This window comes from Heterocephalus glaber, unplaced genomic scaffold (assembly GCF_053883595.1).
Source record: "Heterocephalus glaber isolate CG9 unplaced genomic scaffold, H.glaber_assembly_v1.0 deba00000331, whole genome shotgun sequence".
In the NCBI taxonomy this organism is placed as follows: domain Eukaryota; kingdom Metazoa; phylum Chordata; class Mammalia; order Rodentia; family Bathyergidae; genus Heterocephalus; species Heterocephalus glaber.
The window spans coordinates 53,542,184-53,561,380 of NW_028258142.1; the positions used below are offsets into that span (position 1 = coordinate 53,542,184).

Below are 19,197 nucleotides of genomic sequence, written 5' to 3' on the forward strand. Positions count from 1 at the left end.
GCTCTTTTCACCCTGTCTGCCTCTCCCGGGGAGTCTCCTCCGACTTCAGCTTTGCCAGACTTGGGCTCAGTGCACACTTGGAGACACGGGTCAGATCCCAGCTCCCCTCTCCTGCTGGGGTCTCTCATACCTGGGGCCTGCACCCCTGTTGTCCCTGGAGAGCACCCTCAGTCTGCAGCCCAGGCTACAGCCCCACTGTCCCCTCCATGTCTGCAGACCCCTCGCTCAGGTGTCTGAGGGTGGGTGGAGGGATGGAGAGGTGGGAGTGTAGAGCCAGAAGGGCCCTAAGGACAAGATGAATCAATAAAGAAGGAAATGTGGAAGGTTTTCTTTTTAGCAGAAGGGCAACATGATAAAAATGACATTTTAGGGCTAGAAGTTGGCCGTACTGCTTGCCCTTGGTGTCCTCCCTGTGGATAACAAATCCATGGGTGCTATAGCACCTTCCATAAAATGGTATAGTGTAGTATTTGCAAATAACCCTTCCTACACACTTTTAAATCATTTCTACATTTCTTACACCTAACACAATGTCAGTGCTGCGTGAGTAGTAGCTGTCCTGTGCTGTTCAGGAGGTGACTGCTAGGGAAACAGTGCCCATGCGTTCAGCATAGATTCAGCCATTTTCCAAATATTTTTGCCCTGAGGTTGGCAGAAGACTGGAGGGCTGCCTGTAATACAGATGGATACTCTGAGGGGGCTGAAAGTCAGTTCCGAGCAGTCTGCAGTGGAGGGAAGATGAGCGAGGCCTTGTCAGAGGACTGAGTGGCCAGTGGAGATGGGAACTCCACGGGGCCTCACTTGGCCTCCTGCCCCATGCTCACAGGCCACAGGCATCCCAGATGGCCCCTCAGCCCCCACCAGTGTCTGTGGCTGGTGCTAATGTCATCCCCACCTGACAGATGGGGCTCGGTCACATGGCGACCTGCCAAACCCACAGACATGGCTCCAAGGCAGAAGCACCTGACCCCGCCTGAGGGCAGCTCAGGGCGCTGGCGGCAGATCACTGGGCCTGCGGCACAGACACGCTGAGCTGGACAGCAGAAGCTGTGTGGCCCGCTCCCTCCTGGAATGCTCGCGCAGCTGTGCTTTTAGAAAGACGTACAGAGTTACCGGAAAACTTTGGTGAGAGGTAAATTAAGTGTTAAGAGGCAAAGGGAGATATTCAGGGGTCTACGACCTGCGAAGGCTAAAGCTGGAATGAACTGGGCGGAATCACCACTGCACCAGGGCAGAGCAGCAGTTTTGCAAACATCAAAGAAGCTGCTGTCACCAAAGGGACTGTAGAGTTTCGGAATTCCGTCACCTATGGAGACCAGATGGCTAAAACCAGAAAAGTGGGTGCCAAAGGCTTGGGTATGTTGGTGGATGACTGGTTTGCAACCAGTGCTTTGAAACCAACGGTGTGTGAGGAGAGAGACGTCCCTCACTCTGACACGATGCTGGAGAGAGACAGCCGGTGATCTCCGTAAGACAGGTCAAGAAGGAAAGACGGCTGGCCACAGCTGCAGTGAGCTTCCTATCAGGCCCCGCATCCACGTCATCGCTGTCTCCTGTCTCTGCGGCAGCCACTTAAGGCAGGGTTGTCATCCCTGCTGTTCAGATGGGGAAACTGAGGTACGGAGGGCCTGGGTAACTTCCACAGGGCCACACAGTAATAAACTGGCAGAGCCAAGATTCTCGCAGGTCAGTGGGCTCCACGGCCAGTGCTCTTCCATTATCCATTGTTTCTAGGTGGGCTGCCCCCTGGACGCCTGCATACAGGGAGTCCTTCCCGGTGTTTGGCGTCCAGGAATCTTTTTCGACAGCAGAAAGGAGTCATCCTGCTGAGGCAGCAGCGTAACCCACCTCTGTCCTTTGCAACATCCCAGGCTCATTGATCCCGTCCCAAGTCCCCTCTGCTCCCAGCTCTCAGAACCCACAGAAGCGAGGCTACCTGCAGTGGGTGCAGTAATAGAAGACTTGGCACATTCCGCATTTGTGCCCACGCGCCCGGCACCTCCTCCCCACAGCCAACCTCGGCGCCGCCCCCGGCAATCTGGAGTCCGCCTGCCATGTGAGGGAGGGCACCGGCTTCCGTGTCCGCGCTCGCTGGCGTCCTCAGAAAGCCCGAGTGAAGGCTCTGCAGGCTACCTGGGGTCTGGCCACAGCCCTGGCGGGAGGCTAGGCAGGAGCATGGGGGCCCCCGGGGAGCATACAGGGCCGACAGAGTGGGGCGGGAGGCCCAGGAGAAGCCAGATGTAGAAGACGTGGGGGGGGGGGGTCGCCCACATCTATTAAGACCCATTCGAGCGCTTTGAAAACGAGGAGCAGAGCGGGGAGCACAAACGAGGGGGCCGGGGGCGCGCAGGGTGCTCATGGGGTCGCAGCTCTGCATCAGATCCCTGCCTCACCATCCACTGCTGTGGATCCCGGGAGCTGCTGAGCCTCTGTGAACCTCCGTTTCCTCCCCTGGCGTGCTGGGGCTGTCCTGGGCACTCAGTCTGAACACTCCTGCCAAAGAAATCCTGCCACGGTGGCCGGCAGGAACAACCCACTTCCCAGGCTGCGCTCCTGGAGCCGGTGTCCAGCACAGGCCACAGCCGTCCCCTGGGCGCCAGTCCTGAGCTCCTCGGGGAGCCCTGGGTCCCCAAGCTCAGGGTGGGGATTGAGAGTCTCCAAAGGGCCTGGGGCCCACACGGCTCAGCAGGGGCTCAGAGCACTTGGCGCAATGCGCTGCCCGCCCCTGGCCACTGGAGACGCCCAGGGCACTTAAGACAATTCCAAGGAGGTCACCCAAGGGGAGGGGCCCCCAGAAGCCACTCCGAGGACAGCACTGACCACACTGCTGCCCACAGAACATCAGCAGCACTCGAGGAGCAAAAACACCAGTCAGCACGGCTACTGTGTGACCATCACAGAGCAAACCAGCCAGAAGCCCACTGGTGGCGATGAGCAACACGAGGCGGAGAAGGGTGCCCTGAAGCCATGAGCTCAGCTCCCCTGGCCCCGTCCGAGCGACTCGATCCCTGCTTCTCCTTTGAGGCCCTTCTAGCCCTCTTTACTCCTCCACCCTCCTGGACAAACCGGTGACGCCACCCCCATCATCAGAGCGCCCTGTTCTTGGTCACACCCAGTCCAAACCCAGCCCCTCCTTTCCTTCGCAGCACAAGCTCAGCTCCCACTGTGTTGGAATCCGTTCTCATTGGCTGCAGCAAACTGATTCCGGGCTGTGTGTGCACAGCCGTGTGTTCTCAGAGGTCTCCGGCTGGTGGGATCCATATCACAGAAGCTGATTTACAGGTGAAGGCGAAAGTGTGCACACCAGTGCCTGGCACAGGAGGGCACTGTGCTTATTTGGGCGCAGATCTTAGTCTTTTGGGCCTCATGGCTCCTCATCACACAAAGCAGTGAGGTCCAGGGAGCAGGCCCTTCCCTCTGGCTGACCCTCACAGCCCAGCCGAGTCCCCTTGTGGCGTGGGGTGGATCTGCTTTGATCCTGGGAGTTGACCCGGCTGCACGCTTAGCAAGTGCTCTACCCCGAGCCACACCCAGTGTGGTTTGTTGATAAGCTCCTTGGGGGGATCTGAGTCACGTTCAGGTCAGAGAAGCGCTGTTCTAGCTGGAGAGATCCATTCCCGGGATGCGGAGGAGGAAGACTGGTGAGGACCACGCAGCTGCCAACAGTACCAAGGACAGAGCGGCTTCCAGGGATTCTTCCTTTTCTCCTCTCCTCTCCTCCCCTCCCCTCCCCTCTCTCTTTCTTTTAAAACATTTTTCTTGGGGCCGGGGATTTAGCTCAGTGGTTCTGCCACCTGCCTCACAAGTGCAAGGTCCCGAGTTCAATCCCCAGTACCAAAAAAAAAATTTTTTTTTTCTTTTCCCTCCTTCCCTTACCCTCCCTCCCTCCCTTCCTTCTTTCCTTACTTCTCCCCTCACTTCCCTTCCCTCCCCCCTTCTCTACCAGGGATTGAACCCAAAGCCCTGGCATTGAGCTATAGCCCCAGCTTTTTTATTTTTTATTTTGAGAATTACTTTGATTGGCCTCAAACTTCTAGTCCTCCTGCTTCCGTCTCCCAGAGTGCTGAGATTACAGGAGGGGGCCGCCTCCTCCCAACTGATTCCAGGGGTTTTCTGGCCTTGAATATGGGCAGACCAAGCAGTCGAGGGGAGCAAAGTCAAGTCTGAGCGGCCCCACTTGTTCCTCCCTCCAAGAGCACCTCTGTTAGCAGGTGTTTGTGCTTTACACAAGCAATTTCATATTGAGATCTTCCTAGTTCCTCACCCAGCCCTGTGGAGCAGGCAGGGGAATTATCAGCATTCCCATGTTATGGATGAGAAAACTGAGCCTCAGAAACGCACAGAATTAGACAGGCAGCTCAGGGACCAGGGTGGGACACAAAGGCATTTGATTCAGATACAATGTTTAAGGGGTCCCAAGGATCTCTGAAATTAAATAAATGATATTGAATGCAAAGTGTTTGAAATCAGAATTCATGCACCCCCCCCCACAAGCCACAATAATCAAACTATCAAAACAGTCAAAAAGACAGGACCCAGGACAGCGGGGACTGGAATGAGGCCGACCTGGGTGGGTGCTGGCCGGGATCCTGTCCCTGTTGAAAATGTTGTTATTCTTGTTTAATACAGATTTTTAAAATTAATTTTATTTTTTCAAATGTTATTTCTCCTGCTTTCTTACTTTCTTGGCCACCATTGTCTCTGCTAGAGTCTGGAGGCATGTAGCACATTCCCAGAGCTGTTGTGGTGCAGGAACCCAGCTGCCCAGGTGTGAATCCAGGTTTGTGTGCTGCTTCCTGGGAGGCTGAGCGCTCTGCACACGCCAATCCGCTCTGCGGCCTGGGTCCCTCTGTAATACGGAGGCCGTCGGGTTCAATCTAGCGAAAAGAAAGCAGAAGCAAAGCGACGTGGTCCAAACACAGAGCTCTGAAGTGCTAGAGTGACCCAAGGACCGAACTTAAAAAAATCTACAAGATGGATAGCAGCTTTTTAAAGCAATCTTTTATAAATGTAAATTTTGATTATATAAAAACACAAAAGGAATCCTGTCGCTCATGCCGTCACGTTTAGCTCAGTCTTGAGCTTGATGCCCGCTCCATCCTCTCACTTAGTAACTCACATTGACATGCTTACCGTGTGTTTTCCTGCTTTCCTCCGCCTTCCTGTGACGACAGACAGAGGCACTGCACACACGAGCACGTGCAGATGCACACATTTTGAACCCGAGGTTTCTCAAATGGGGATTATATCATAACTGTTTTCTGCACCTTGCTTATGGTTAACAACCCTATAGAAATCCTTCCAAGCTGGCAGTGTAACTTGATTCCTGGTTTCTTCTTTTTAAGAGGGAAATGATCTTATTTTATAAAGTTTGCCCATGTGTCTCCCCTCTCCTAAATGTTACTTCTAATCATTGTTTTTTTTTTCCTTTGAGTCCCTGTTTTCAGTTTTTAAAATTATAAATAGAAACTAGTATTCGATTCCTTTCTTTTCCATTAGCAGTACACAGGCCTTTGAGATAGACTCTCGTGTTCTGTCTTGCATTCTATATTGATGAGGATTGCATTTGTTCCCACCATTCTGCCACTCTAATTAATGCTGTGATTAAACATCCCGGCATGGATGTTCTAACACTGCACATTAATTTTCCCTGTTCTAGGATTTGATGTAATGGGTACAATCGGGTGTCTGTTATGTCTGGATTATTTTGTCAGAGTAACATTTTTGAGTTGAGCCAAGCTGTTGCATGCAGAATAGTTCTTTTCATTGTTGAGTAGTATTCATATATTACTCAGCTGCATATACCACAATTTGTTTATCCCTCTGGGTATATGCTTTTTAAATTTTAATAAATTCTGCTACATTTCTTTTCTTAAATGCTGTGAAAGTTATATTTCTACAACTATCACACAATGTAGTTATTTTAAATTTTGGTAGCCTCATGAGGATGATAGGGATGTTTCTTTATTACTTTAATTAGCATTTTCTCAATTCTGGTACATTCAAGCATCTTTTTGTGCCTTTGTTGTCTCCCTGGATTTGTGTCTATGAATTGCCTTTTCTTATTCTTTGATCATTTTTCCACTGGGCAGTTAGTTAATAAACCACTTTCTATACTATACAAATTATTTTGTCATTTGTGTTAGTTACAAGTATTTTTCCCCAAATCTGTCATCCTTGCTTTGAGTTTGTTTATAGTATCTATTACCATATATACTGGGAAGGAGATGGATTTGTAAAATTTAATTTTTAATTGACAAATAATAACTTGAGACCATATACTATTTATACTCTCAGGGGACCACATACATCCTCAGTGTGGTTGCCTGCATCTTTTCTGTGTTTTCTAATCTTACTAAGGTTTCTTTGCCCCTAGATTTTTTAGGAACTCTCCTGGATATTGCTGTAATAATTTGTTTTGTTATTTACAATTAATACTTTTAATTCTGGGGAATATATTTTCATATATGGTATAAAATAGGGATTTAACTTAATTTTATTTTAGATGGATAGCCAGTATATTGGTACTGGTTTTTAAATAATTTACTATTTCCTACTAAGTAGAGCTACCACATTTGATAGATAATGTATATTTAAATTCTTATAAATAATACTATTTCTAGAATTTCTTTTCAACTGATATATTTCTCATTCTCACACCAATACTATACTCACTTTCTATCAGTCTTCTAATATACTCTGGGAAGCCAATCGCCCTTTGACTATTCTTTCTTACTCTTTTTTTGCTATTCTTGAGTAATTATTTTTCCATATTAAGTTTTAAATCATTTCATCTGGTCTCCCCCTCCAAAAAAATCTTTCAATTTTAATTATAGTCACATAAAATTTACACATTTCATTGGGAGAATTGATATTTTGATGATAGTCTATATTTATATAAAAAAATGGTGTATTTTTCTGTTTGTTCAAACCTTGTTCTGTGATGCTTTCTAAGACTGAATTTTCTTCCTGCGGATGTACCTTCATTATTAACTGTATTCCTAGATGGTTTTGCTCACTATTTTATGAACAAAATATTTTTTCCCTTTCACTTTCTAAATGCTTACTGTTAGACTAGAGAAAAGCTATCAACATGTGTATTTATTTACCTTATACCCTCTTACTCTTGTATTCTCTTATTAATTTTAATGCCATTTTTAGAAGTTAAGAGTATTTTAGATTTTTGTATCATCAGCAAAAATAGTTATTTCTTCTCTTCAAGTGTTTATTCCAGTAATATTTTTTCTTTTTCTTTTTTATTGCATTCACTAGATCTTCCAAGAAAAAGTCTAATTGAAAAAGTCATAGCAGACTTTCCCAGCTAGATGATCATGATATTAAATGAAATTTCTTTGGGAGGGTTTTTGTTTGGCTTTTCCCTGGCCTTGGGTGTCAAACTTGTTATGCTAAAATAAATAGTTTCCAGTGTTGACACTTGTGCATTTGATGGAAGTTTTCTTTGGAAATATTTTAATTTATATATATATTTATATATTTTATATATAGATATAGATATATGGAGAGAGAATCTGCCAAAAATGTATACATCAGGAAAAGAAAAACTTGTATAAATATTTTAATACTAAACTTATTGAGACATCATGAGATTAATACAAATTATCTTTGGCCTCTACTACAATTACACCAAGTGCTCATTGTGGTGGCCATGAGCTTCCAAATATTTATTAGTATGGCGAACTGCTGAAGTGTGTATGCATTTTTTGGCAGACTCTGTGTGTGTGTGTGTGTGTGCGTGTGATTTCCTCAGAGTCATAGTTTAGAGTTTTATTGAGTGGGTGCTTTATTGTCTTGAATACCTTTTCAGCATCTATTGAAAAGATCATATTTTTCTCCTTTAGTTTGTTGAAGTAATAATATGTTAATTTCCTGCTGAGAAAATAGTTTTGCATTCCTGGAGTCAACTCTACCTAGTTTATTGATATGGCAAGTGGCTCTATTCTATTTAGAATTTTTGTTTTTCTGCTTATAAATGAAATACAGTTTCTTACAATGGAGATCTTGATAGGATTTGGAGACAAAAATCAGAGGAGATTGGTCTGATAGGAAACTGGAATGTTATTACCATCAATATTATCAGAAAAGCATTTACTATAAATGGAAGATATCGAGGTCATAGTAGCAGATACAAGTTTTCAAAAACTTTAAAATTTTCACTCAAAAGCTTGAATTTCATCCTTGGCAGCAAATACTGCCAATTGTTTTCCTTGAGGGGATAAGCAGCCTTCATCCGCTTTCAAGAACATGCCTGACAGTTACAAAGTCTTAATGACCATGGCTTGCCTGCCAATTGCTCTTTCCAGTAAAGATGGCGTTCTGTCAAAAAGTAGGCAGTGCTGCTCACAACAATGCTTTTGTTAGAGACCACCGCATACTTCAGCATGCAGCACACGCACTTTATGCACACGTTCCAGCTAGGTGCACAGCACATTAAGAGTCATGTATTCAAGGATTGGGACTTAATAAAATTAAGAATGTTTACTGATCCATCAAGGACATTCTTGAGTGGAATTGGCATTTTAAAATAAAAACTACAGTGACCACTGATGTAACTGGAAGCCATCTTCCCCCACGCTGCTCTTGCTCCATTTGGGTGAAAGGCAACACAGGAGAACAGCGAATAACCTCTTGGTGCTATTACAAAAACCTTTTTATATTTGTTCATTTATTTATTTAATAACTGAAATGTTTTCTTATTAGTATATTTTCTTTTCTTCATTTCTGTTCTTAATTTTTTTCTGTTTTATTGGTATGTTTGTAATATATATTCATTGTGATGAGTTGGTATGTGTATGTAACATATCCTGATTTGGGTTTTATCCTCTTCCTATCCCCTCCCTCCTCCCTGCATCTTTTGGACCCATTCATTCATTCATATATATATATATATGATGTTTGTAGTAAATAATGATGCATTCCTCATAGGTACTTGGTACATGTTCACTATTCACAATTCCTCCATTTTTAAAAAATTAATTTCCCTCCCCTCCTTCCCCCTTCCCTCTGTCTCTCGGGTTCCTACCCATATGCCAAAGATTCATCTCACTATTTCCTATTGCCTATCTTTTATTTTGCATTTTATATTTTGGGTTTCTCAGGTAGGAGAAACCATGTGCTATTTAAGCTTGATGTCCAATTTATTTCACTTAACATTATGGTCTCAAGGTGCATCCATTTTCCCACAAAATACTCAAGTTTACCCTTCCTTATGGATAAATACCACATTTGTGTATAAATACCGCATTTTCTTTATCCATTCATCTGTTGATGCACATATAGGCTGGTTCTAGGACTTAGCTATCATGAGTTGTACACCTATAAACATGAGTTTGCTTATTTGTGATGCTGGGGATCGAATCCAGGTTCTTGCACATGCTAGGCATGCACTGTTGCATTGAGCTTTGTCAGCAGTCCTATGAATACAATTTGAACCTCACTGACCTGACCAGACCGCAGAGGACCGCAGGGATCTGTGGGCCACATTTCTGGGAGCCCTCCTAGAGACAGATTGGGCTTCTTTTTGTCCCTTGGAAAACGCCAAACTCTTTGTGACCTCAGGTTCTTTCTGCACCTGCTGGCCGTTCTGACTGCCATGATGATCCTGCAGCCCTTTCTTCCCCTGGTCCATTTTCCTCTTCAGCCTTAAGTTTGCAGTTTAAAGGTCTCTCACAGAGGCCCTGCTCAAAGTAAGCTCAGTCGCTGCTGTGTTCTGTGCACTCAGTAAACCTCAATATTTCCATCATAGCTCCTGTATCAATTTGAATTAACACAGTGCCTGCACATTTGCCCACAAATATGCAAGGATGTAGCTTCTGACCCTACTCCTTCTGTCTCATTACCCCTGCATCCAGCACATGGCCTAGCACACTGTATTCAGTTGTTACTGTGAACAAGTTAATGAGCGCAGGATCCGTCTGGCCTATGACAGAGGAGCGCTGTCGCTTTGCGGGGCTGAGGCCACGATCCCGGGCTGAGCCACCTTCACCTTTTTACCTTTTCCTAATCCCACCCCAGCTTTTACCGCTCAAGCTTGCACTGCAGATAAACTGGGAGGAAGAGTGCTGGTGAGCAAGGCAAACCCATCACTGTTTGTAAGAAAAGCATTCCCAACTTCCTCCCTTATCATAGGTCATGGGTTTGTTGTCATCGGCAAAGCCAGAAAGACAACCCCAGCACTCCTGATCGTGTGAGACCTACTTAAACTTCCTGAGACTGTGAAATCCTTCTTCCTTATTCACTTACTGGAAGTCCCCTGGTCCCCCAGCAAATACACATGCCTTGCAGAACCTGGAAAAGTCATTGGAAACTCTCCAGCTGTTATGAGCCATAGTTTAAAAACCTCTGAACTAACAAAATTATCATTCCGCCCCAGATTTAAACTGAATTGTGATGATTATAGTGTATATTCTGCAGTTCTGGTTGAGAGGGCAATTCAATTAGAAGCATCTATCTTCAGGGTCCTAACTCCACCCCCCCAAAAAAATAATTCTTTACGATGAAATTTCTAATGCTGTCTCTCAGCCTAAAGGTATGTTGTCTTGTAGAAAGTTGAGTAAGATTTCTTTTAGACAGTTTTTAAAACTCAAGAAAAAAGGGCAGAAAGGAGGATTTCACTACTTAAGAAATAACTCGGACACTGTTTTGTTTTGGTTTTTTTGGTATTTTTTCCCCAGTGCAAACTACTTCGTTTAGAACTTTAAAGTCGTCCTTTGTAGTGCCTTTGGCATGTTTGAGGAAATTTGGTTGAGCCATAATGAAGTTATTCCCAAAATGTGCACTGCTCATATGAAGATTCATTTCCACTCTTTTAAAAGAAACTGGCACGGAACTGGCATATGGGGACTTGTGATCAAAATCAATTCCATGAAAAAAGTGTGTGTGTGTGTGTGTGTCTTCACGCGCACACATGCGTGCATGTGCGAGGTGGGAAGTCCATTGTTCAGCCCTGTGACTCTTTGCTGAAAATGACCTTAGAAACCATTGAGTTCAGATCCTTGTTGTATAAGCAAGAAAAGTGAGGTCCACAGAGTTAGATGTGTCTCAATCTGAATGAAAATGAATGATTAATTCTGAAGTCTTTAACAGAAAGAACGCATACTCAGAAAGCGGAAGAGAACCAACCCTATGGCCATGGGCCACTGAGGCAGGGAGAGGAGGGCCACCCGCCCAGGGGGAGGTGGAAGTCCTCACCTGGCTGAGCCCATGGGGGCCTTGGGGAGGGCCCGAGGCTGCCCTGGTGGCCTGCAGATCCTGGGGCACCAAGCTGCCTTCTTCACCTCCCCCAGCATGCTCCTGGCATGAGTCAGAACGAGGGCTTTCTCTTATGCATACCTATGTGCGGCCATGGCTTCTCCTCAAGAGTGAACAGAAAGTTCTTGACCAGGTCAGGGTATGCACATCTACTCCACCCCTTCCCCGATGAACTCACTGCAAACCAGGCACACACAGAAAGTCCAAATGCTGCAGCTAAGCCCAACTGCGCAGTGTCGGAGTCTTCTGTTGTCAGTGTAGTAATTTGTTACCCATTGCTAATTTAGGGGGCAGTCAGGTGACCTGAGATGCATAGCTTCCTTGCAAGGGAACATTTCCCTGGAGGGCCAGGTTCCAAAAAGAATTTTCTGGAGCCCTGGTCAAGGCATTGGGACAGTCAGGTTGGACTCTAGTGTGACTTTCAATGATGTTGTAATGTGGGTTGAATCATATCAAATTGCTGCTGTTTGATATTTTTGACCCACAGCAAATTACATTTCCACATGATTCATTCATTCTAATATTTCAAGTGCATTCTGGTAGGGAATGGTGAATCCAGAAGAGTGGTATGTTACCACAGCAATTAAATTTCCTAGCATGAAACTTTTAGGATGGACACATCAAAAAACATAATGTTCTCAAAGACTGGAATCAAATAGAGGAGAGGCCAAAAAATCATAAGGAAAAGAGAAAAAAACCACAGAAGATAATACACAGGGACTGCTTTCCAAGTTCTAGCTTCAAGCACAAAGATGGTGGAGGCTGGGATCCAAAAGAGAAGGGAACCTTGGTACAATGAGGGAAAGTTCCAGAATGACATGCAGCATAAAGGAAATCTGTTTTCAAAAGTATAGAAAGAATAGGATGAAATTAAGAAAAGAGAACTGAGCGTCATTATTTCATACCACCCTACCTCCTTGCTATGCCACAGTGCTCCTTTTCTGTTCCTGGAACCCATCTAACCATTTCCTGCCACAGGACCTTTGCACTGACTGTCTTTCTGTCTGAAATGTTCTTCCTCTCTCCTGCCCATAGCCTGCTCCTGTTTGTCAGTGGATATCACCTCCTCAGAGCAACCTTCCCAGGCCATCCAATCTTCCGTAACCTTCCCTCCACCCAAGCCTTTATCCCCATTTTATTTTGTTTTATTTTCTTCATAGATGTCACCAATATACAAAATTGTCTTATTTATTTATTTCTTGCTTTCTGCTGTGGCTCATCCAAGCCCTGTAATTGGAGGTTCACTTCATAAAAACAAGAGTTTTGCTGGAATGGTGCCTGGCCAATGGTGGCGAACCTATGGCACTGGGCCCTCTCTGTTGGCATGTGAGCCAAGTTGCCCCAGTAGCTGAGCACCAGACACCACCACACACTGGGGCCACGCGCACGCTTGGAAAGGAGTAGCAGGCACCAGCAAGTGATGATGTCTCGAGCAGTTTGGGCACTCAGCCCCTGAGAGGTTTGCCATCACTGGCTTAGGCAGTTAGGGTCCTCTCAATGGCAAGCAACAGAAAGCCATAATTGAACCAGCTCCAACGATGAAAGGGTTTTGTTGGCTTATGACACTCTAAAGTCTGGCATCTGGTGTCGTTCCTTTCTACGTCTTCATTCTGCATTCCACAGTGTGGGCTTCTACCTAAACCTCATGGTGACAGAACGGTTGCAGTAGTTCCAGGCTTCACATCCATACACACTGGACTGAAAGTGCCTCTGTGTTAGGATTTGGGGGTCCAAAATGCTCCCTGACAGGGCTGATTTGGGTCACTCCACATGCTCCCCCCAAAACAATGACAGTAGATCAGGAAAGGGAGTTATGGGTTGGCTAAGGCATTACCTTATAGAAAGGAGATGGAGAAACAGGAAGAAAAAGCTGGATCCTGTTAGGAAGTGGGCATGGAGAGGCGAAGACATCTATTCCATTGCCCTGAACTGCAACTGCACGAAGATACCTGGGCTCTTACTTCAAAGGCGCTTCTTGTCTTGGTACAGAGGGCAATGTTACAGTAACGCAGAACGGCGCAGACGCTGTGCTGTGGCTCTCAAGGCCTCCATTAGAGGAGGAGGAAGGTGTTCACTATTGGATAGGCAGCAGGAAGCCGGAGACCCTGAGCGGTGGCAAAGCATAAGGAAAGGGTGTGGAGGAAGCTTGACTGGCAGCAGTCGGCAGGGCTGCTGGGATGGGGAGGTGGCTGGGGAAGCCAGTCAGGAGAAGCCCCAGCCCGGGCAAAGGGCCGATCAGAGAGTACAAATAACAGGAGGCAGAAAAACGGTCAAAACAATCCTTAACCAGACACGATGGCTGCCTTGACGCAGATGACAAATGAAAGCGCTCCATAAAAGACTCTGCCATTGCTAAGCCAGAATAAAGCCGTTCCCCGAGCGGCCGGGAGGACCTGTGAGCTCTCCACCTGCACTGAGCCCCTCCGGTTTCTCGGAGCTCCTGACCGCCCCAGACGCCTGCAGCAGGCACTGCCCCCCGGCAGACTCCTACACCGGCTTCCGGGCCCACCTCCTGGAGAGAACTTCCGGGGAACATCCTCCTGTCCTTTTTGGGTCTCGGCACCATTTATACTGGCTTCTGTATTTGTCAGCCCTCTACCTTCTCCCCCACACTCTGGAGCCTGAACGGAGCACGGCTGTCAAGGACACGAGGGTTTAGTCTCTAGGACCAAGAAGGTATGTGCTACCTGCAGCCTGGGGCAGAGAGGCGGTTTGGGGAGAAGATGGTGGCGTCCATGTGGCACGAGCAAGTGCCTAGCAGGGAGCCAAGCGATGATGTGAAATAGAAGGAGCCGAAGCTCAGAACTTAGGGCTTGAAGCGACTTAGTCCCGTTTTTCCCCAAATGAGGCTCGTTCTCCCGGCACGCTCTCCTCTTCTGCTCCTGCCTTGAGGTGGCCCAGCTTGGTTCTTCTCGCCCTCCGCACCCTCTTTCAGCTTCTTACTTTTGAGGTCCTCCGCAGAGAATTTAGATGGCCCACAGTCACGGCTTTATTGGATAGAAATCCTGGTTCCTAATAAGTCTTCTTTTGCAAGCAAGCGAATGTGTCCTAGAGATGAGCCAGGACTTACGCACAACCACGCAGCTCCTGAGAGGGAAGCCCTGGGCCACGACCCATGTTTCTCACTTCCTTACTGCCCTTTCATTAGCTCTCAGCCCGTGGGAAGGGCAGGCTGAGCTTTGGGATCAGCTTGCCCAAACTCCACGCCCTGCTGGGCTCCTTCCGGAACTGACTTGACACTCACAGAGGGCACGGTAAACACACAGAGACCTTCAAATGTATATATTTTTCCCTATGTATCACAGGTAAACATGTGTTTTCTGGACGGCATCCTGGCCCATGAAAAAGGATTAGTTTTCTGTTGCCATGTAACAAGATAAATTGCGTTTTCAAACCAACTCTGTATTCACAGATAACATTTAAGAAAAAACATCAGCAGACCACAGTCCTCCCCAGGCCGGCCCTTGAGGTGATGCTAGTGTCGTCCCCGGGCCCCTGGCACCTGCTAGTGCATTTCCTCTGGGAAGCCGGGAGGGTGGCGAGCAAAGCCTTGTTCCTTTTCTCTCTCTTTACCCACTTTGCGGTCATTGCCCCTCCCTGGCTCCTTCCCCACCCAAATTACAAACTCAGTTCCTGGACAGCTTGGGCTTTTGTGCAAGCTGAAATTTCCCCTTACTTTTTAACCGTGCATTCAACCCATGTCCGTGAAATTCCTAGGGAGTCCTGTGCTCGGAATGAAGACGGATGTGGCCAGGGACATCCCAGAGCTCCCAGGATGATGGCAAAAGCACAAGTCAATCAGCTCGTCACTGATGGGACAGCAAGGGTGGCTGGACAGCACATTCATCCAAACTAGGAAGGGACACCCTTGCATAAAATCAACAAGAAAAAATAAAGAGAACTATACTTCAAGTCCTCCTAAAAGAGCTAATTCTTAAGCGTAGCTTTGTGAAGCATAGTTTTTTGCAATCAGGTGATGGGTCATTCCATGAGTTTCAGAATGAGCACAATATATACACAGCTGGTGCAGCCCCCCGCCCAGGACCCTGGACTTTGATTTTATAATTGCCCTGTGATTGACAACGTCAAAGTAGCACATTACAGTCTCTTCTCCCAGATTTACCTTCAGCAAATGCAGACTCAAGTGTGGCTTTGATAAGCCCAGCTCTCTAGAGGATAGCTGAGGACAATAAGTCATGCTCAAGAAATAATTGTCACCTACAGTTCGAGTGGCTTTTGACCACAATAATGTCAGTCCCCAGTTGCCTCATCCACAAAGTCTTAGCATCTTCATTGTGCCAGATATTGCTAGGGTCTGAGTTTGAAGGGGAAAAATACCACGGGAAAAAAAAAAAGAATCTCTGCATTCAAAAGACTCAGAACCCTGTAGGAATGAGACACAAGTAAACCGTCAATCCCAATTTTGCAAAGTTTGCTTTGGAGAATATTTTATGACATGGAAAGTGTGCATAATGTATAGTACATTGTAGTGGCAGAATGACACCAAGGTAAGGTACAGTGATTTTTGGCTGCAAGGAATGGAGAACACAACACTAAAAGTGATTTTAATGAGAAGGCCACTTGTGATCTCAGATAACAAATGCCCAAAGAATGGTACTTTGGAATGAGTGGGTTAACTCCTCAAGGGCAAATACGCTCTCATTCCTCCATTCTGCCACTGGCAATGTGCTGGTGTTTCTCCCCTTCTAATCTGAAGGTGCGGACAGAGCTACATCCAATGAAAGGGCATCTTTCCTATAATTACACAAGGGGTAATCACAATATGCAAAAATATTTAAATTTTTAAAACTTATTACAGTAAAAGACACACTGTCATTAACCCCCTCAAAATAGTCCCCTTCCTTTAAACACAGTTATCCCACCATTCTTGTCCTTTTCTGAAGCAGTTCTGGAAGTTCCCTTTCATAAGTATCTTTAGAATGTGATTAAAAAAAAAAATATGGTGAATGCTGCCACTGAGTACAATCCATCAGAAAGACAGGCTTGGAAAAACATAATGGTGTGTAATCATCTTCGTCGTTCACTGGATTTGGCACCATGTGACTTCTGGCTCTTCCCCAAAGTCAAAATGACCATAAAATGTAAATATGTTCAATCAGTTTAGAATATGAAGGCAGCCACGAAGGTGCAACTAAAGACACTCATGAAAGAAGACTGCCAGAGCTGCTTCAGAAAGTGACAAGAACAGTGGGATAAGTGTGTCTGAAGCAAGAGAGAGCATTTTCAGGGAGGTTAATGGCAGTGTTCCTTTTACTGCAATTTTTAAAAACATTTAATCATTCACCATATTTTTCTTTCACGTCCTGTGTTTTACACCACTGCCACTGCAAGCACCAGATGCCTGCAGATGCTCCTCAGGCCCTATCACCCTGCAGTGGATCCTATGCCTAGGTCTGAGGCAATGATTGGCCCAGCAGAATGCGACATACATGACTGGTAACTGCAGTGTCCCTAAGTCACGGGAATGCAGAGAGAAGGCTGCTCTTAGTCACCGCATTGTTAACTCTGTCACTCCCAAGGAAACGAGCAGACAAGCAACGTACACTCAAATGTTTTCAGTGGGGTCACCGTGGGATAACATTACAAAAATCTTTCATTTTCTTCTTTTTACTTTTTTATTTCCAAAAGTGAGGATATATTCTTTTTATAATCCTAAGTAAGTAGGCTCTCTCTACAAAGTAAAGAAATGAGTAATACTTTGAGAATAGTTGTTGATGCAACACTCTAACAGGAAGTTTAGATTATGCATACAGGTAGCACCTACTGTATTTCCTACACAGGTGGAGCTTATCCTCTTGTAAACAACAAACACATATATACACAATATATCTAAGCTAAACTTTTGCTTTTCTTCTAATACTGAAAGTTAAAGACTAGGGTAGTACCCATCATGCTATTTCTGCCAAAGAAATAATGACTGGCCAAGAATTCAGAGAAGGCAGAGGACATGCGGAGCTTCCTGCTGTAGGTAAGAAGAAATGGGCATGGAGAATTGTAAAATATTAGTCTTCTTTTTTATTTTTTGTAGTACTGGAGATTGAACCCGTGCCGAGCAAGCTGTCTACTACTGAGCTACATCCCCAGCCCTTTTAAAATCTTATTTTGAGAGAGGTACTTGCTAAGTCACTAAGCTGCCCAGGCTGACCTCAAATTTGTGATCTTCCTGCCTCAACTTCCCTACTAGCTGAGATTATCGGTATATACTACCACACAATGCTGATCTTCCAATTCTTAAAGAAACTCTGAAGCAGATAATCATTGCAACTCAAGAAAGAAACATCCAACTCAGAATGCAATTCATCTATGTATAATTTCCCAAATGTCAATAATAAGGCAGCTACTTTAATTCTAATATGTAATAAGAACTCTGATTTGGAAAGTAGATGAAACAGAACAAGAACTGGATTTCCAGCACATCAGATTCTGTACAGAATCTAACCAAATTGACCAACAGAATTCATCCTGAGGTGGTGCTGCATCTGCCTGGCAAGTACAAGGTCCTGAGTTTGATTTCTGGTACTGAAAATAAAAGTAAATAAGATGCTTCCTTCCTTAAGGTTCTTCCCATTCATCTTAATCCTTGCTCCAGGATCTGGGTCTCTGAGAAAGATGAAGACGGAGGAGCTGTCTATTCTGATCACATGTTCCCTTGAGTCCTTCACCTGGGATTCTCCAGAGATAGAGGTAGGGTTGATAGGTGCAGCCCCTGGAGTGTGGGCTCCCCTCCACTTGGCGGGAGCCATGTAGGCGTCATTATTCATGAGAAAGGAGCACCAATGAAACCAAGTGAGCTGCTTCATCTGTTTGATCCATTTGATTAACATCCTTGAGGGTAAATCTTTGAACCCTTGTACTTCTGTAAGTTTTCAAGGGCATGATTTCTGTCTGCACAACCACTTTTAAGATAGTTGTCACACTTATTTTGCAAATGAGAAGAAAAATAAGATTTCAAAGATAAGATTGTCTGTTCCAGGTTAGATGGCTGTGAATGGCATAGTCTATGGTTTTTTTTTTTAACCTGGGTCTTATTCATCCAAATCCAGGGGTTTCCCCTTGATACCCAGACAGCCAGAGCAGCCAAGAAAGAATAATTAAGGATGATAGCTGAAACATTCACATGGACTTTCCGTTTTCCTTTCTTCTTTTTCATTTCTCCTTCCTCCCATCCTTCCTTCCTTCCTTCCTTCCTTCCTTCCTTCCATTCTCTCCTTCCTTCTTTCCTCCTTTCCTGCCTCTTACTGCTTAATGCTAAGGTCAGAGCTGCCATTTTGGGGATAAAAACAAATACATTAAGTTAAATGTTCTCTTCCACCCCCAACCTTTTATCTTCTCATCCAGCTTTCGGTTCAATTAGAGCCACCTTCTGGGAGACTTCAATACCACATTCTAAGTGCCAAAACCATTCTCAGCCATACTGGAGGCTGTGGCATAGTTTGAAAAATTAAATGCATTAAAATTATATTGCTGGCTACTTAAATACCTCTCATCATTTATAAAACATCGTCTCCTTTGGTTTCTGATATTTTTAGCGCAATAAAAATATCCAACAGACCAAAAGACTCGTGTTTGTTCTGATTTCCCAAACCAGACTTCAAAAGCTAGATTGTAAGTTACCTTGCTTATTGAGAGCCATTCCTCCTCAAAAAAAGGAGAGAGAGAGAGAGAGAGAGAGAGAGAGAGAAAAGGAGAGAGAGAGAGAGAGAGAGAGAGAGAGAGAGAGAAAAGGAGAGAGAGAGGAGAGAGAGAGAGAGAGGCTTCAGCATGATACAGATCTTTGTGGCCTGGTGGACAGCAGACATTCCTCTGGGCTGACATAACCAGGTCCGTGGTTTACTGCAACGCCAGTGCCTTGACCCCGAGTACAGCAGGACTCAGACAGGATCTATCTTTTGAGCACTGTTTTTGAAT

At 45.4% G+C, this 19,197-nt stretch overlaps 1 protein-coding gene and 3 long non-coding RNA genes across 4 annotated transcripts in view; 2 read left to right on the forward strand and 2 right to left on the reverse strand.

Annotated features, from left to right (window-relative positions):
• Positions 1-19,197, reverse strand: part of LOC101701984 (uncharacterized) — a 125,391-nt gene that overhangs the window by 45,012 nt on the left and 61,182 nt on the right. The window lies entirely within an intron of this gene.
• Positions 1-19,197, forward strand: part of Kctd1 (potassium channel tetramerization domain containing 1) — a 193,497-nt gene that overhangs the window by 17,853 nt on the left and 156,447 nt on the right. The gene's annotated exons all lie outside the window — the stretch shown is intronic.
• On the reverse strand, positions 12,796-14,117 carry LOC110350821 (uncharacterized). The gene is made up of 3 exons (XR_002397707.2): positions 13,956-14,117; positions 13,103-13,373; positions 12,796-12,966 (listed from the first exon to the last, which is right to left on the reverse strand). It is a non-coding gene; the product is annotated as an uncharacterized LOC110350821 (long non-coding RNA).
• Positions 13,367-15,183, forward strand: LOC147830136 (uncharacterized). The gene is made up of 2 exons (XR_015444240.1): positions 13,367-13,944; positions 14,986-15,183. It is a non-coding gene; the product is annotated as an uncharacterized LOC147830136 (long non-coding RNA).